This window comes from Xenopus tropicalis, chromosome 8, assembly GCF_000004195.4.
Source record: "Xenopus tropicalis strain Nigerian chromosome 8, UCB_Xtro_10.0, whole genome shotgun sequence".
NCBI classification, from domain to species: domain Eukaryota; kingdom Metazoa; phylum Chordata; class Amphibia; order Anura; family Pipidae; genus Xenopus; species Xenopus tropicalis.
The window spans coordinates 44,461,763-44,479,709 of NC_030684.2; the positions used below are offsets into that span (position 1 = coordinate 44,461,763).

At 40.2% G+C, this 17,947-nt stretch overlaps 1 protein-coding gene across 2 annotated transcripts in view; it reads left to right on the plus strand.

Annotated features, from left to right (window-relative positions):
- The first annotated feature begins 276 nt into the window (after positions 1–276).
- The window catches only part of nlgn3 (neuroligin 3), a 52,055-nt gene continuing 34,384 nt past the window's right edge, over positions 277–17,947 (plus strand). Inside the window, exon 1 of one of the 2 annotated variants that reach the window (XM_012968135.3) lies at positions 277–555. The gene's annotated coding sequence lies outside the window, so the exon portion shown is untranslated. The remainder of the gene's footprint in view (positions 556–17,947) is intronic. The other variant, XM_012968133.3, reaches the window with a different exon arrangement.

Genomic DNA, 17,947 nt, shown 5'->3' on the forward strand with positions numbered 1-17,947 from the left:
GAGAATGGCGCTCAATATCTGTAGCAGCAGCACTGTACTAATAAAGGCTGATCATAGTAACACTGTATAGGAGTAAGTGGGAGCTGGCATGGAGACTGCACCATAGCAGAAAAGACACCAAAACCACTCCCCAAAGCTGAGCTCTTATTCTCAGCAGTCAAGGTCAGTGCTTGCCGGCCCCACCCAATTTTCTAGTTATCTTGGTAAGAAGCAACTCGGCACCAAGGGCTTGCTTTCCTTCTATCCAGGAATAACACCATAGCCGGCATCACCAGGGCAATGCCAGCGGCACCAGAACACGGCTCCGGTACATCTAAACAGCCCTGAGCCCACAGCACCAGCGATTTCACTCGTCACAGGGGCGCCTCAGCCACATCCGAGCTAAGCCCCGCCCCTGCGCGCCCCCCAGTCCCTCTCACCCTCAGCTCCCTCATCCTTCTGTGCGCGTCCCCGACACTGATGCTGCTGCTGGTGCTGCGGGCGGCGGGAGACGAGGGGGAACCGGAGAGAGAAAGGCCCCGGGCCGGACACACCCGGAGCGGAGACGCGGGTCGGGTGAGGCATAACCTATATTGTTTTACATTTCTCCTATACACCTGCCGCAGCCGCCTCCCTTTACCCCGACCGCTTCCCTCCCCTATGTCTCCCATATCCAACACGGATACCTCATTCACATCCCTATAGAGATCAGCGCTGTGTCTCTGGCAGCATCACCCACGTAAAGTCGCAGGGAGCAGTCGGGCAAATGGCCTCCGTCTGACTATATGGGCACATCCTTTGCATATAGATGGATATGAACAAGGTACAGTCCCCCCCATTCCCTTTGATACCCACGATCCCATCACATGTTTGTTTGTGCCCTAGAAGGGAGCCAATGACAAGCAATCAGGGATGCTTACCTATGGGAACCCCATACATATCCTATATATACATATCCTATATATACATATCCTATATATACCTATCCTATATATAATGCCATAGATTTGCTCTATAATCGGGTTTCCCTGCTCTTGCCTATGATTACACATCTCCCTTTATGCATTACTGCAATTTCCTGATTATTCCATTTCTCATCTATTTTAAAAGCTTATATCAACTCCCAGTTCCACTGATAGGGTTCAGCAGCTGGTGGATCTGGGAGCTGTAGTTTGACAACATCTGCAACAACATGTGATTGCTTGAATAAAGGATGTCCAGTTTGCAACCCTTTGGCTATTGTTAAACTGTAACTTTAACCTTCGTCAGTCTAAGGGCACTGGAATTTGTAGTCCAACAAACATGGGGGGAACTGGCCACATGTTGCATATATCGCTTACATATTTTTTCCCCTGATTGGGTTCATATCAGCCATGTTTGGTATCTTTTTGCATTTACAATATTTAGCAGTGTTGCTGTGAAGTTTCCCTTATTCTTATTTTAGATCAGGAATGTCCAGGATCTTGTGTTTCAGTTGTAATTTCAGCTGTAATGGATTCTGGGAGTTGTAGTCCTATACCAGTTAGAAGGCGACAGGTTGAAATCCCTGCTGCGGAGCGTATCCATTGAAATAAAATGTGTTTGTTTAGCTCAAGCATGTTTGATTCTTTTTGCTGTGATAACATCTGCTGTCTGATCCCGGGGAGAATTGCCCACATCTAGCAAGCCTCCTGTGAAGTTTCCCTTCATCTTATTCACATCTATAGAGCTCCCCTTCCCGTCTGTAGAAGTAGGGGCCCTGTGTTTAAATGCTTTGATCATATCGCTTATAAGTTGTTTGCTCCCGAAGACCCCCGAAGTGAGCGTGCACTATTATGCACGTTGGCCAACTGTCAGTCATTTTCAGGGGCAATGCCTCTTTGACTTTGTGACCAGTGACTATGCAAGTATAGGACCTGTTATCCAGAATTCTTGGGACCTGGGATTTTCCAGATAAGGGGTCTTTTTGTAATTTGGATCACCATGCTTTAAGTCTACTAAATAATCATTTAAACATTAAATAAACCCAGCAGAATTGTTTTGCTTACGGCTTACGATCATGTACAATGTAATATTTTATAATTATAGAGAAAGGAATATGTTTTAAAATTTTGAATTATTTGATTAAAATGAAGTCTGTGGGAGATAGCCTTCCCATAATTATTCATTTCCGGATAATGGATCCGATAGCTTTGAGGTGATTTCTAATATCCCCAAATTTTACAACAGGGGGTACTTTATTATAATACACAAGTTTTACTGAATCATGTGACAGAAGTTACATCGCTAAGCATTGATTATAACTAATGACATCACCAAGCACTGTTTATAAGGATATAATGTATAAGATATTCATGTGTATTATAAGTATATCATTCATCACTGTGGAATACCATGACCATATAAAGGTACAAGGCCAAGTGCTTATTTACAGGTCACGGAACTCCAAGGTGACTTCCAATATCCAACAGTGGATACATTATTTTGTATAATAAACAAGTTTGAGTAAGTCACATGACAGAGATTACATCACTGAACACCAATTATAACTGATAACATCACTTAACACTATTTATAAGGACATCATTTTTATTATATTCATGGGTCTTGTGTATTATAAGGATATGGTTGTACATAACTCTTTTGTATTATAGGTAAATATAATATTATGCTCACCCTTTTTTAACCACTGTGTGTGCAGATTGTGTTTCTGTATGGTTACTTATGGGATAAAGATATAATGCAAGCTGAGTGGCTAACTGGACACTGTTGGAAGCATGCCCAGGGGTGTGTGCCCATTGTGCCTCCTGTAGACAGATGCCAATGACTATATCTGTGTATATGATAAATTAGGAGAACAGCAGCTTACACCTTTAGGGCAAAGACATACAAGGCGATTAGTCAACACAACTTTTTAAAAAGTCGTGGAGACTAATCTGCGCAGTGATTAGTTGCAGCGACTTCCATTCTATGCTATTGCAGAAAAGCCACTGCGATCAGTGCGGCAGACTTACTTAAAAGTTGCAGCAACAAATCACCCCATGTGTCTTCACCCTTATTGTATCTTTGTTTTTTGCAAGCTTCCTACTTTTGTTTATTTGTGTAACATACTTTTTATATTCTTGGTGTACCTGCAGGCTCATACAGTAACAGTGACTCTAAATCTATTTAGAAACACTACACCATTTTTTTGCATAATAAAATATAATTCTAAGCAGCTTTCCAATATACATTAATTAAACATGTTGATGGTTTTGCAGACACTTGCATGTAATTGCTACTGAAAGCAGTATCTGTCTATCACTTTCTATCCTCTGCGCTTCTGGGTCTGACTCTAGAAACAGTGTAAGAGAAACCACTGGGTTGACCAGATTGTGAAGATGCATGGCATTGTGGGTATTGAAGTCCCGACTACATAGGAGCTGGATACTAGTGATGTGCAGGTCAAGTTTTTCTCGACCTGTCCACTGACTGTAACCTGTCTGCTCCCAGCCCGAACCGTACCTGACCCAGCTAGTCCCCTCTGTTTATAGACCAGGACCCAACCCACCCTCCAATGACATATAAATAAGAGAGCCGGAACAGGGAAGCTGGCAGTTTAAGGTGGCGAGCTCGACCGAACCCGCCTGCGACCCGAAAACCTCCCAACCTGCGGGTAAATCTGTGGGTCCCACGTGTTTCAGGCCACCTGTACATCACTACTGGACCTTGCTACATTGTTTTGAGAGTCAAAATCAGATGTACAGAAAGAGAAACATAAATACCGTTCCAGATAATTTTAAAACCACTGAACAGTTTTAATTAATGTAAATCGGAAAGTTAGTTGGAATTGACTATGCAATAAAATATTCCTTGTGTGTCGATCCCCTTTAGCAGACTGCAGGTTCCCAAAGGCCTGTAGTCAGCCTTCTATTTCTAGACCTTTTAGTAATTTTATTAGTGTAGACAACTGCCTATTAGCTGACCATATATGAACTGACCAGGACCCCAGCTTAAGTAATTGGGAGATCATAATATCATACTCTGTCTAAAAGAAACCTGCTTTTCCCCTAACACTTAGGTGGCATGTGCACTCCTCGTGCCATATCCCATTGCTGAAACACTTTCCTAGGGCTGCGGCCCCATTTTTCTTTAATTTATTTTACTGCGTACCCACTTTATGTTCTCTTGCAGCATTACTAGTACATATAACAGCAGGGTAGTGCTCTATTTTGAGCTCTGCTAAGAGATCAGCAATGTATTATAGAGATCAGGAGATGCAAGTTAAGTTTGTAAGGAACATCAGCAGTGGTGTAGCAATAGAGACTTCAGACTCGGCGGCTGTTGGGGGGCCCAGGGGATGTAGAAATCCTCACGGGGGATCCTGACATATGAATAGTTTCAGTTAAAGTCTTCAAAACAGATATATTTTCTCAGTGTTTTGTATATTTGGGTCCCCTTTAAAGATTATTGAATGGTTCCCTTTAACATTTAGTTGTGCCTCTGCTTAAGAGTGATTTTGAAGTGCCAGATTACCTACTGTGTGCCCAGATGGGCTTCGGAATTACATGCTGTGAGATGCAGCCAGTGGCTTCCCTGTGTGGAATGTAGATCCTGATAATTTATAGGTTTTATAGCACCAGTACCTGGTCTGAACCAATGCAAAAACACTGCTTAGACTGAGTCCCATTTGATTCCCTCGTACCCATCTGAGATAAGTATCAGCCCTTTATACCACCTATGCCACCGGTTCTGTATTGCCAGAAAGCCACTGGGAGAGATTGCTGTGCTTCACTGGGCCGGGAAACTCATCATCAAAACTGTGCAATGCGTTTGATTTGCTTATTAGCTGCTTGTGACCTCAGTAACTACAGTATATATTTATAAATACCCCAAGGTCTTTATAAATATAGGTCCCATGGTGAGAAGCAGCGAACAAGCAAATCATTCATGTAGGGAATGCGAGGCAGTGAATAGGATATCCCGCAGTTCTTTTGTCTGCATGTCTGAAGAAGGCATTAACAGTGGCACGCAGCATAGGTATCCTAGCTGGCTAATGCAGCCAATAACAGGGTTGTGTTCAAAGCTGAATAAAATGGGGGATGTACATTCCAAGTATTGAAACTGGGTGCATTTATCCTTCTAGAAAGACAAAAATAGCCCAACACAGATAAACTTTAGAGACATTTATGGGGTTTTTTCTCTACTGTTGAGTAGAGTCCTACAGCAACCAGGTATCCTGAGTGCATGGTGGGTTGGGTGGGTGCTGGTAGATGCATGTGGTTGCAGGTCCATTCTGGTATTTTGCATCACCGTAATGCATTAGTTAGCACTGTTTGCTGTGCTGGGGTCCTATGTTCAATTCCAGCCAGGGTATTGTGTTTATGTTCTTCCTGTGTCAGTGTGGGGATTCTTCTGGGTTTACTTTCTTCCAAAAGCATACAGGCAGGTTAGTTGATTTCCATTAAAACTGACTGTTGCATGAATGTGATAGGGACCTTACTGTTAGGGTGAAGACACACGGAGCTACGATTAGCAGCTACTTGTCAAAACTTCAAAAATAAACAATGCTGATCATTTACTGATAAATGTCTTTACATGTGTTTTAGCAGAGGCAATTCTGAGTATTGTCTATGGCAGGGTATTTTCTGGAATTTAGTAACCATGACAAGTAGCTGCTACTAAGTAGCTCCGTGTGTCTTTGCCCTTAGTGTTATAAAGGGTGCAAACGGAGCTGTTTGGGCTATGTACCATTGCAGATTGTAACACTATTGATGTCAACAAAGGTACAGGGCCATGTTTAATGATCATGTCATTGGCATCTTAGAGCAGCTGTATTTGTTCAGATGTACAGCAGACCTTACGTCACTGTAACACATATTGTTACAGGTTTGTGTTTAACAGTTTGCAAATTTTTTTACGGTGCTGGGATATGAAAACATTGCCAATAATAGTTTCATTTGCAGGCAATGTGATGCTTACAGTATGTTGTTTGAAACACTGACAAGTTGTATATTTAAGTGGCAGCAGACACAACAGCTTGCTTCATGTTAAAGGGCCTGCTATAACATTTATACTATTCCTTTTATCTGCTGAAAATCTGCCATATGCGCAGGACGTGTATATTTCCATAGGCCGTTATGAGGGGCAAAGTTAATACTCGTATGTGTGTTTAACTCAATCCATTAGCAATAAATCCATGTAATTCATTCATACGCGCATTGTTATCGGCATCAGCCACATGCCCAGGTTACGTGAAATACACGCTGTCTTCCTGTTAGAGTCACGATCTTTGATTGGTTGAATGTTTGCTGTAGACTGTGAAGCATGAATTGATTATTCTGAAAAGACAAATGCATGGTTACGTGTGTTTAGATTACATAGGGCAGCCCAACTCAGGCAGTGGTGTTATGCAATTTAGCTTCAAGGATCTTCATTCATTTGAAGTATATATTCATTTCTCAGCATTCAGGTTCTGAGTTCTGCTTGCTTCAGCAGTATAGTAACCCTGCCCATCTTCCCCTTGTGCTGAGAAATAGAGCTGACTCTCTTATTGAATTTCAGCATTACCTACTGTGATGCCATTTTGGTATTTCTGTTCTTGGATATGGTAAAGTCCAGGGGATTGCAAACAGGGGGTGAGTGCAGGCTTTGTGGGGGCCCAAAGAGCAGAAGTTCTTCTTTCAGTGGCATGTGGTGTGTTGTGTTTGGACTTTGCCAAGTTACACAACATCATTACATTTAAATGGATGAATTCAAACTAAAATAAAAATAATTTTACAGCAGTGGGGCTCACCGGTTGGATAGGGGGCAGCAATGAATCAAATTAAGGGATCCAGCCTAAAACTGGCCATACACAAGCTGATAAAAATGGCAGCTTATCGGCTGTGTACGGGGCACCCAGGAGTCCTGCCTAATCAATATCTGGGTTTGAAAATTACTTTTGGTGAAGGTTGCATTGTTGTGTTGTTGGAATCTTCTCATAATGGGTCTCTGTAGCCCCCTCCCACTATGATCCAGTTGTTGGCCTGGGGACCAAATGACTGCATCTTGCCGATTGGAAGCCAGATTGGGTAATTAGCCATTTGTTTGTACACCAAGTTTAAAGACCAGTTATGGAAATTACACAATATGTTGAGGTTTTACATATTCCTTCCTATGAGTTTAGGGAACCCAACCAAATGTTAGATCACAAACTGGGGTGTTACTAAACCCAAAAAAAACAAAGAGGAAAATAATTTGTATAAAAAAGAAAAAATAGCATTTCGCAATGTAATATTCTTCACTAGACCATTTGTTGCAATTTTAATTTCACATATTGGCGTATTCTTGCAACTGTTTGCACGAAAGGAACAATTTTTCAAATTGCCCCTATTTTTTATGCTAACTTTTATCACATCTGAGCAACACGCCTCTTTAAGAGGCTTTTGATTGGAGCAGCGTTGTGCATGCTCAATGAATGCCTACATTTCTAAGTGCCAAACAGGGGAGCTTGCCATGAAAAAGCATTCGAATAAATACATACAAATTGCCTGAGTGCTCATAAGTACACTCAGAGCAAAGCAAAGCAGTCTCTTTCAACAACAAATATTTTACACACATTCCTTCCTTTGATTTTATTTAGAAAATTCTGACTATACTGGTTGCTCTTTTTCAAATAATGAGGATTTTTAAGATGTTTCATGTATTTACCCTAAGAAAAGTTTCTAGAGGGATTGGATCATTTCTTTATTCACCGAGTCCTTGAAGCGGTAGCACTGGGGGCAGGGGAAGCAACTCATCATTCATGTGAGTACACATTCATTTACCGTGCTCCTCAGTGTGCTTAAGCACCAGGAATGACTTCTTTACCTCACGTTCTACACGACAGATTAAATTAAGTGGCAGGCTTTAATACTGAATAAATAATTCATTCTGAAATATTAAAACTTCAAATCAATAAGCCTCTACCTAGTGTGTGTGTATATTTGTGTGTGTGAACATATATATCAAAGAGTGGCCAACATTTCCATTTGTAAAGCATTCTTCGGTTCTATAGACTAAAACTTTGACCTTTAAAACCACCGTCGACAGTTCCAGCTATAATTACGACTTTTCAGGACCTACACATACAACTAAAGACCAAAATCTTGACCATTAAAACAGCAGTCAGCATTTCTGTCTAAATTTAGATCCAACTGTAGGTGATAAACATGACCATTTAAACAGTGGTCAGTATTTCCATTTATAATTAATTTTTTTCAGGGCCTAAGGCTAATATCCTGTGGGGAGATTAGTATCTGCGATTAGTTCCAGCGACTATTCGTTCATCTGTAGATTACTACAGATTTCAACAATGGATTCTATTTCCCACCAGACAGCGCGTCATATTCCCCAGCATTTCCAATGGGGAAATTTGCAAACAATCACAGCGACTTCCAGCCCAACGCGTTTTCCTTTTAGTTATTCCAGTAGTTTTGAATGGCAATGCTTTCTTTGTAAGAACGCTCAAAAAACGGTCTTGATATGCGATTTGAAGTAGTGTAGTTGGTTTAGGTACGGGAGATTCATATTGTACTTTATGTAGAGACGAACGAATGACTGGTCGCTGGCACTCACTTTTTAAAAATCATAGTGACTAATCTCTTTGTGGGACATTAGCCTAAAGGTAGAACCTTTGGTTCAGACCAAAACTCTGACCATTAAAACAGTGGTCAATATTTCCATAAAAACCCTTTTTTGTACTTGTAGTTCCATCTACAAGTACACATTTTTAGTACCTAGACCAGGGATCCCCAACCTTTTTTACTTGTGAGCCACACTCAAATGTAAAAAGTGTTAGTGAGCCACACAAGCATATAAAAAGTTTTTTGGGGATGCCAAATAAGGGCTGTGATTGGCTATTTGGTAGCCCCATGTGGACTACTGGACTTCAGTAGGCTCTGATTGGGGTTACTCTGTGTCTTTATGCTTTCAAAACCTGCCTCCAAGACAGAGATTTCAAAAAGAGCACCTTCTTTGAGGCCACTGGGAGCAACATCAAAGGAGGTGGTGAGAAACATGTTGCTCTGGAGCCACTGGTTGGGGATCACTGACCTAGACAATGGCAAACCAACATTTACCAATTAAACAGCATTTTCATCTGTAATTAGACCTACTTCAGGGTATAAAGAACCATCTATAGACCTAAGCTTTATGCATTAAAGCAGTGGTCATCATTTCCATCTATAAGTAGACCTTTTTTCAGGACCTATAGATCCAACTGTAGACAAAAAATTGACCATTAAAACAGCAGTTAACATTTTCAAGTCCTAACCTTTGACCATGGAAACAGTGGTCAATGTTTCTATTCATCAGTAGATCTTTTTCAGTTCATAAAGGGCCAGCTATAGACTGCACACATATAAATACCTAAGCAAATATGCCTGATCATCAGACCCAAGTGTATTATTTACATAAATAGAATATTAGTGGGGGGTTTTAAAATGCACATGTAGCGTATCTCAAGAGCATGGAACGTGAGATCACTTGCAGAAACTTACTTACCCAGTTGACCCACCAGCTGAGGCGCTTTCACTGTTTTTTAATTCAAGAGTACTTCAGTGTGTGAGAGCTCCACATCTCCCTTTCTAGCCTAATGTAGGTTGGGAGTCATATTTGGGTAACAACAGCTGTACAGTTGAGTGCTTAAGATCCCTGGTTAATAACATGCTTTAGATAACCAAGAAAAATGTGTAAGCATATCTAAAACAGTCAGATTCCTTGTTCATTTTCTACTGAAGCTTATTTAGGTAGTAGTGCCAGCCAGCATGCTGCATGAAGTGATAGGCCTATCTACACTATTGGTGTATAATAAAATTGTTCATCGTTTTACTTGATCCATAGTGCCACAATCATTGTTTCTATTTCATTGCACTTCTACTCTAAGTGCTGTAGGGTTTGCATGGTGTGCACATATCCACATCTATCCACCCCTTATTGTCCAGAATTCCTGTTGTGGTACACTATGTTGCCTTCCTCTCCATAGAGACATTTCACCACTGGGATGTGTAGTATTCCATTGGTGCTTATTTATTATTTATGAACTCTGCGTGTGGCCTTTCTTTCCCCTCTCCTTCTTGCATTTTTCTCTCATAAATATAGAACTTTGTTTCTATGATTCCAAGAAGCCACGGCTCAGTAGCCTGTATTCCATGCAAACACAGCGATTGGAGGATCCTGTGTGAATGTTTAAACAGCTATTGCTTGTGCCATATGCAGAATGGAAGGGGACTTGTTAAATCAAAGATACGTTTTATTGCTGAATACTTTATGAAAGTCGGAGAACTCTTTTCTGTAGAGTAAGATTAAGCCTTACATGACTGTGAGGAAGCTCAACATCATGGCTTACTTTTCTGTGTCTGTCCTATGGCTCTGGATAACACCCCAACCCCCATGTCTAGGAGGACTATAATTTTAAGGCCCCCATACACAGGTCGATTTTTTACTGTCAAACGACCAATTCCCGAACGATCCGATACTATCGTTAAGTTATCATATAGTTGATGGTGTGCGAACGATCGTCGGGCCACTAATCGACCCGACATTATCGTCCCCAAAATCGATCGGCCAGGTTTAAAATTTTTTGTAGTTTAACGATAAAATCTGCCAGTTGGTGTGAGTGTCAGACATTTGTCTTCGAACGATTGTTCTCTGCGCATGTCATGATTGCCAGCAGCGGAAGTCAACGAACATAATTAAATTAATACCGCTTCCGCCACGACATTGGATCGTACGTAGATGTACGATCATACGTATTTTACGATAATGATACGATGGAATCTTTTGCAAATTATCGTTGCCCGTGGATGGCATATCGTATGGAAACCCGATCGCCATACGATCGTTTGTCGACATAATCGTTTGTCGCACAACGAGTGAAATCGCCTCGTGTATGGGGACCTTAAGACATATGAGCTTCTTACAGCAGGTTTCTGTTGTGATTTATCTCAGTTTGGAGCAGCTGGCCTAGAAACTCATGCATTGATATAATTCTGTTAATCAGCTGGCAGCCACTGGGAAAAAGTCTACATATGTGAGCAATTGTGGGTATAAATAGTAATATTTGCAAGATCTTTATTACTTATCCTTACTTTGTGAGGATGGCAGATTCCGTTTCTCAGTTTGTAGCTTCAGGACTTTGATTTTTATAAGTATGAACCAGAAAATCTGCTTTGGTTAATCTTTCATACAGCACCCTCATTGGCAGACCCTGTATGTATGAATATAATAATAACTAAAACAAAGACAATGACAGCAAAATAGAACAAGTTGTTTTGGATTGCCGTTAAATTCTTCATTGTATGTTTTTTCTTGTCCATTTGAATACATTTAGTTGTACATTACTTCTGAGGATCTGAAATATTACCATGTAAGTTGTTAAGTGAACTTAAGCGCGTGCCTCTTCTGCCTACCCATAGTTCCAGACTGGAATATGAGGCTGTTGATATACAGGCTATTTCATTGAGCTGTTGAAATAGCTTTATGGGGTCTTCTTCCTGCCTGCCTCTAGCCCAGTTTGTTATATCACGTAGGGTCAAACCATGCGACTAAGCTTTCCCATGCAGGCCTGGCCTATGGTATTTCTTTATGTGTTTGTATGTTTTCTCCTGTCCTAGCAAAAAAAAGGCAACGTTTTGCTCTTTGGAACCCTTTGTGCACAGTAATAAAGATCTTTTTTTTTAAATGTTACGTAGCTATAAAATGACAATTATGAGCAGACATATGGTGTGATTTCCACTCATACCTAGCAGTGCTGATTGAAAGAAAGGAACTTGCAATGGACTTCAGGGTGACAGGCATCATGACTGACTGCTGCTATAACAACTCAGATTGGCTTTTACATCTTGTTTGAGGAGTGCCACAAATGTTATCCAGGAAAGATTTAGGAAGCCTCTCTATTGCTGGGAACTCACTGAATACCAGTAGGGGGGTTTTGCCTGAATAAGGAGCTCACTGAAGCTTTAACTTATTTGATTGAAACATTTCATGTATCCTACAGACTGAAAAGATGAGCAGAAGATAAGAGCAAATAATATAGCTGCGCCACTAAATGGCATATAAAGAGATTGTCATTATTCCAAATGAATGTAATCTGAAAGATCTCTTATGTGTTTATTGGAATTAATGAGTATGAGCAGTATGGCTATGCTGCTGATGCAATTAATCCCCCCGAGCAATGCATCTCGGCATAGCAAAGCCTTGTTGTTCTCTCGTGTACTTATATCAATTGATTAATGGCCTGTGCTTCATTTATGTGGGTCACTGTGGGCTAACTTACAGTTGACCACAGCAGAGCTTTTCATGATTGCCAAAGGGCTACCTCAGTAACACTTACATTTTCTCATTCATTCTTACCTGGCGTCTGAGGAACAAAATGGGCATTTCACAACTGCTTCTCTGCTGAATACATTGGCTGTTCTGCTGCATGGTGTATTGTTAGATATATGTGCCCAAGGTATTTAAAATGAACTGTTATTTTGTTCTGCCATATTCTGGAGCCAAGTATAAAAAGGTTTAAATAGTAGAGTTTACACCCCACAGGTATATAACTAATATATGAGCTGAGAAAAAACAAAGAAACCTTCATCAAAAACTTCATCAAAAACTGCAAGAGGGAAGAGAGAGAAGGATTCCATTTTGTGTGCTAAGAACATGATTTAGCTACCAATAAGCTGGGCATACATTGAAATACCCACTGTATGTTCAGTGTATACAAGCATTGAAGCACTGAATATTATAGCACTGTATAAATATGTGTTAATAATAATAATAAAAATGGCCAAAGCTGCACATGGACAGTAACCTGTGACAGCTGTGCAACTGTTTGCTATTATTTTTCTGCCTGCAGTTGGTTAACCAAAGATAATCAGTGATTAGTTTGGTATGGGTTCCTTGATACCTCTATGAGGTACCTTATACGCATGAGTCGTGTAACTTTGCTAGAAATTAACTACCACATTTATTCTATATTGCAAAGTTGCTTACATAAAATTCTAATCCTTTACTATGTTTCATTATATTTTTATCTATAGGGTTAGTACATCTAGGTGGGTTTCGTACAATCTCAAGTTTGTTTAAGATGTATTAAACTTTTAAGTAATGGAAAGAGCATTTCCCTTTCTATGCCTATAAATAAACACGAGACTTGACTGTACTATAGAGACTTCCTTCTTTTTCCCCTTGATCATTCATGAAATAGATCAGTCATTTAATATTGATGGGAAACTGGTGGGCCCTTCATCAGTTAATGGAGGGTTACCAGGTCATCAGACTTTTATCAGTTTATTGATTGATTATTTATCTTCCATTGACATGGTTCAGAAGTTCATATAGGGAACCTTGGGGAGAGAGTGGGCTCATTCGCCTTCTCTCTTACCTGTGTCCTGAGACTGGGAGTCCAGTAAAAAAAAATCCCAAGAGGCTCTCTTTTCTCTCTAATAGGAATGACATTAATTCAGGGGGATAATGAACAATGCCATGCTAATGTACAGTTATTGGTTAGGGCTGGATGTGAATAGTATAAAGTCAAGGCACAGCAACACATAAAGAGCAACCCTAGGATCTGCTATATTCATTCATGGCTACATATGCTATTCAGCTGTTCAGTTTGCCTCTATTCAGTTGCCTCGCGAGACTTTTTCGGCGATTTGCGCAAAATCGCGCCGCCGCGTGTGCCATCCCACCGGCGACTTACATTTTCGCCGGTGGGATGGCAGGTGAAGGCAACTCGGGGAGATTAGTCGCCTGCGAACAGGGAGTTTTGTCTCGGGCGACTAATCTCCCCGTGTGCCAGAGCCCTTAGGTGCCACACGTTGATACCTATGGACTACTATCCCTGCAAACCAAATAAGCCACTACTGACAGTGTATATTAGCCCTGATCCAGTCAGTGTTAAACTAATAGATAGGATTGTTAACATCAACACATTCATCTGCTTATCTTCTTCATTATTCTTAACCTCCATTCTCAAGTAATTGAAATACAAACTCATTCTACAGCCTGTGTACACTGGTATAAGTTAAAGTGGTGCTCATTTACTGACCCAGCAACCAATAGCAATCAATCACAGATCTGCTTTCATTATTCTGCCTGCAGTAGATTTAGCCATATTTGCTTAGTGTTAATAAAACAGTATCTATCTATCTATCTATCTATCTATCTATCTATCTATCTATCTATCTATCTTCTATCTATCTGTCTGTCAAATCAATCTATCACCTCCTCTCTCTTTCCCTATTATTTTCCTAATTAATGACTACTGATACTATATTAATTAGTAATCTGCCTAAAATATAAATTTTAGCAACTTTATAATATACATTGATTAAAGAATTTCAAAGGTTTTGAATTACAGGCATGAGATTTGTTATCCAGAAACCCATTATCCAGAAAGCTTCAAATTATGGGAAGGGTATTTCAATATTGTTTTTAAATAATTTCATTTTTCTTCCTGTAAATGTTATTGCTGTTGCTCTATTTGTGTGTTTAATAAACACAAATGAAAATGCCAGTTAGGAAAGTGCAGTGGTTAAATTCTTTGATTTCTTCCTCTACTGATATTGTAGGGGTCCCAGTGCAAGTGCTAAAGGACTATGGGCCAGAGGCTTGCTGCACTCTGCTCCTTTTAGCAGATTAAAAATGTGACACAAGGTGCAGTGCTATTGGGAGCAGGGCAGCCCTGCCAAGGCTCCTTAGCACCCTAGGTCTGCTGGCATTCCCTAACTTCCATGTCTGAAGGATATGCTAGTTAGAGGGTGAGATGGGGATGATTTTGTGCCTTTATAAACCTGGCTTGCTTGAATCCAACACTGCTAAATGCTGTATTCATGGCGGTAGCTTAGGTTAACCTGCACATTTACTGCAAAAATAATGGCCCGTTATTTGCATTTTGCAACCTTGTCTTGCTGTTTGTAGATGATCACTCAGATCTCTGAAAAAAGGGATTTTAAAAGGAATCTCTCTGTGTACATTTCATCTTTACCAGCACTCTACTTTAAAAACAGCAAATGAGTTGAATGTAAAGTCACCTACCTCTTCATGCACCCTGCCTTTATTTTTCTTAAGCATTTTATTTATTTGTATCACTGGCAAATGCTGACATAGCCTTAATATTGAGTAAGGATCATTGGTTAAATACAAACAAAATTTACTACCAAATAAACCTCCTGTAAGCTGATAGTGTGCATGGAGGCTACCTAATAGCCAATCTTAGCCCTTATTTGGCACACCTGGGAACTTTTTTTATACTTGTGATGCTCCCCAAGTCTTTTTATATTAGAATGTTGCTCATGGTTAAAAAAGGTTGGGGATCTCTGCCTTACTATGTTGTATTATTGATGCCATGTACCCCAAGCAAGGTAAAATGAATTATTGGCAATGTGAACAGTGCAATATAGTAATAAAATCTATGCCATAAAAATCTTGACAGAATCCTGTTGCAAAATTTACCAAAGAAGATTTGAATTTATTCCCATTTTGGTAAATTGTGCGCAAGTTACTGTGTACACTGCAATGTGGCGACTTCACACTGCACTTGTGCTTGTAAAGATCCTTATTGGAGGCAACAGAATTCACATATCCTTCACCCGTCTTCACAAGAGAACAGCAACAGAAATGAATGCACTCTGAAGATGCCACAACCCCGTAATAGATCTTTTAGAATTCAATGCATATAAATCCCCTTTGTCAACTTTGTCATATTATTTTACATATAATTGTCGTGTGGAAAACATCAACTCTTTTGGATTCGAGAATATTACGACTCAATTGACACATAAAGAGCTCTTTCTGAAAATTCCCCCAGGATCATTAGACCCAACAACCCAGTTAAATCATAAGTGTATTCACATCCTATTCCCCCAGGGTGTCTAGCTGTGCCTTTTTTCACCTGACTGGTTCAGAATGCCTGATTTCAGCTCTCTTCTTATTCCAGCATTAGCAGCGGCAGACTATTCCCCCGCCGTAACACCACCCTGAAAGGAATTTTAGGTGCCTATCCTTGGCTTGGGCAGCTGATTCAGCTCAGCCTGGAAAGTTTCTACCCCCAACTCCCTGTAGAATGCCAGCAAAATACCTAATATTAATGAGTAATTGGTTTTAGAAACTGCCCAAAAGGTCTATATATTTTTAGTTTTTCTGTTATCAGTCCTGTTATTGCTATTTTACAAGCACAGTGTATATCACTTTCATTTTATTAGGTAGTACTTACTTTTTTCAGATTGGGCATAACAGGGCGTAGCAGCATGGCTGGGATAAAAAGAAGGGTGAGTTGACTGCTACTTCACTGTAATCAGGGGGGAAGCAAAATTAAACTTGACTCCCATCTAAAGTTTGAAGATGGGTTTAAGAAAACCATAAATAATCAATACTCCTGTGAAAGGAATATTGATTTACTTCAAACTCCCCTTAACATGAAGGGCTTGAAATAAACACACTCGCTTTAGTGAAGGGGTATGAGAGCCTAGTCACTGGGGGGCCTCAAAACTTTATTTAGCCTTTTATTGGCAAATATTTTATTAAGCAAGGCAACTTAATTTACTGTAACCCTGTTATACTGGCCAAACAGCAAATGAGTGGATCTTTCCCCCATACATCCACCTAAGGCGGGCAATTTCGTGCTAGGGCCAAATGACTGTATCACAACAACATGGATACAGGCTGTCAGGACAAGTAGCACATCCATGAGCTGCTGTGGTCCTCAATCCTACGGCAAAATCAGACCTGCTTGATCAACATCTGGGCAATTATTGGCCGGTTGGCCCATCGCAGGGCCCCATACACAGGCTAATAAGCTGGCGAACTGGTCTGAAGGGCCCAAATCGGTAGCTTATATGTGCCTATGTATGATGTACTTAGTTCTTATGTTTACATTTTTGTTTGTGTGACAGTGCACAGAATAGGGCCATTTCCCTATAAATAACCATAAGTTTGTATGTATGAATATCTTTATTTATAAAGCGCTATTTATATAGGCAGTGCTATACAGTAGAACAATAAATTAATATAAAACAGGGGGTCATAAAAATAATAGATAAATACAAAGTATGATAATAAATAAGTTAAGAATCAAAGAGACCAGAGGATAGAGGTCCCTGCCCCGTAGCGCTTACAATCTAAATGGGAGGGTAACTTACAGACACAAATAGGAGGATAAGAGTGCTGCAGGTTACAGTGGTGGCGCTGCAATATAAGTAAGAGACAGGAGTCATTTACCCCCCAAACAGCGTGCTGAGTTGATAGGGTTGGTGAGTGTGCCATATGACAGACTGTAGTCAAAAGACTTTTTAGTTGGTGGTTAATACTGAGTTTTTATATTCTAAAGAACTTCACCATATGGTCAGCCAGTGGTCATTTTTGACCAGATTAGCTGTCTGGCACATAGTGTTCTCCAGTCATATGATCTGATTGTTGAAATCCAATCAGTGGAAGGTCTTCAGAATAGAGTGCAATCTGCCTTCCACGTTTGTGGCCAAATTGCTATCAAGGCTTTGGGCAGTATAATCAGATTTATCAGGAATTCAGTTCTGTGACCAGCTCAATATCTATCACCAAAACATGGCCATCCCTGACTGCAGAACCCATTTACCTCTACTCTCTCCATGTGCATATAGAAAGTGATTTTTTTTAATTTCAAGTTAATTTTTTTGTGAATGGAGAATATTTTGTGGATTGCTGCTTGCTAGGTTAAGATTGTACTACGTGTTAACCATGGGACATATATTGACTTTCTGATCAATAAACAGCACTTTGTTGATTTATGGCTAAGCTTTCACCATAGGGCCCTATGGGACATTTCTTTCAGTAGTTCTAAGTAGGGTCTCTAGAGCCCTGTGTTCTCCTTACTGCAGGGTTTGCGAACCTATGTTCTTTCAGTGCTCATTAAACTCTGCTCAGCTAACGAGCTGCAGTATGCTGTTTCAAGCACAACCAATGTTTTCCATAGTATCCATGTTAGGTTCAGATTAGTGGCTACATAAGGGTAAGCTAGAAA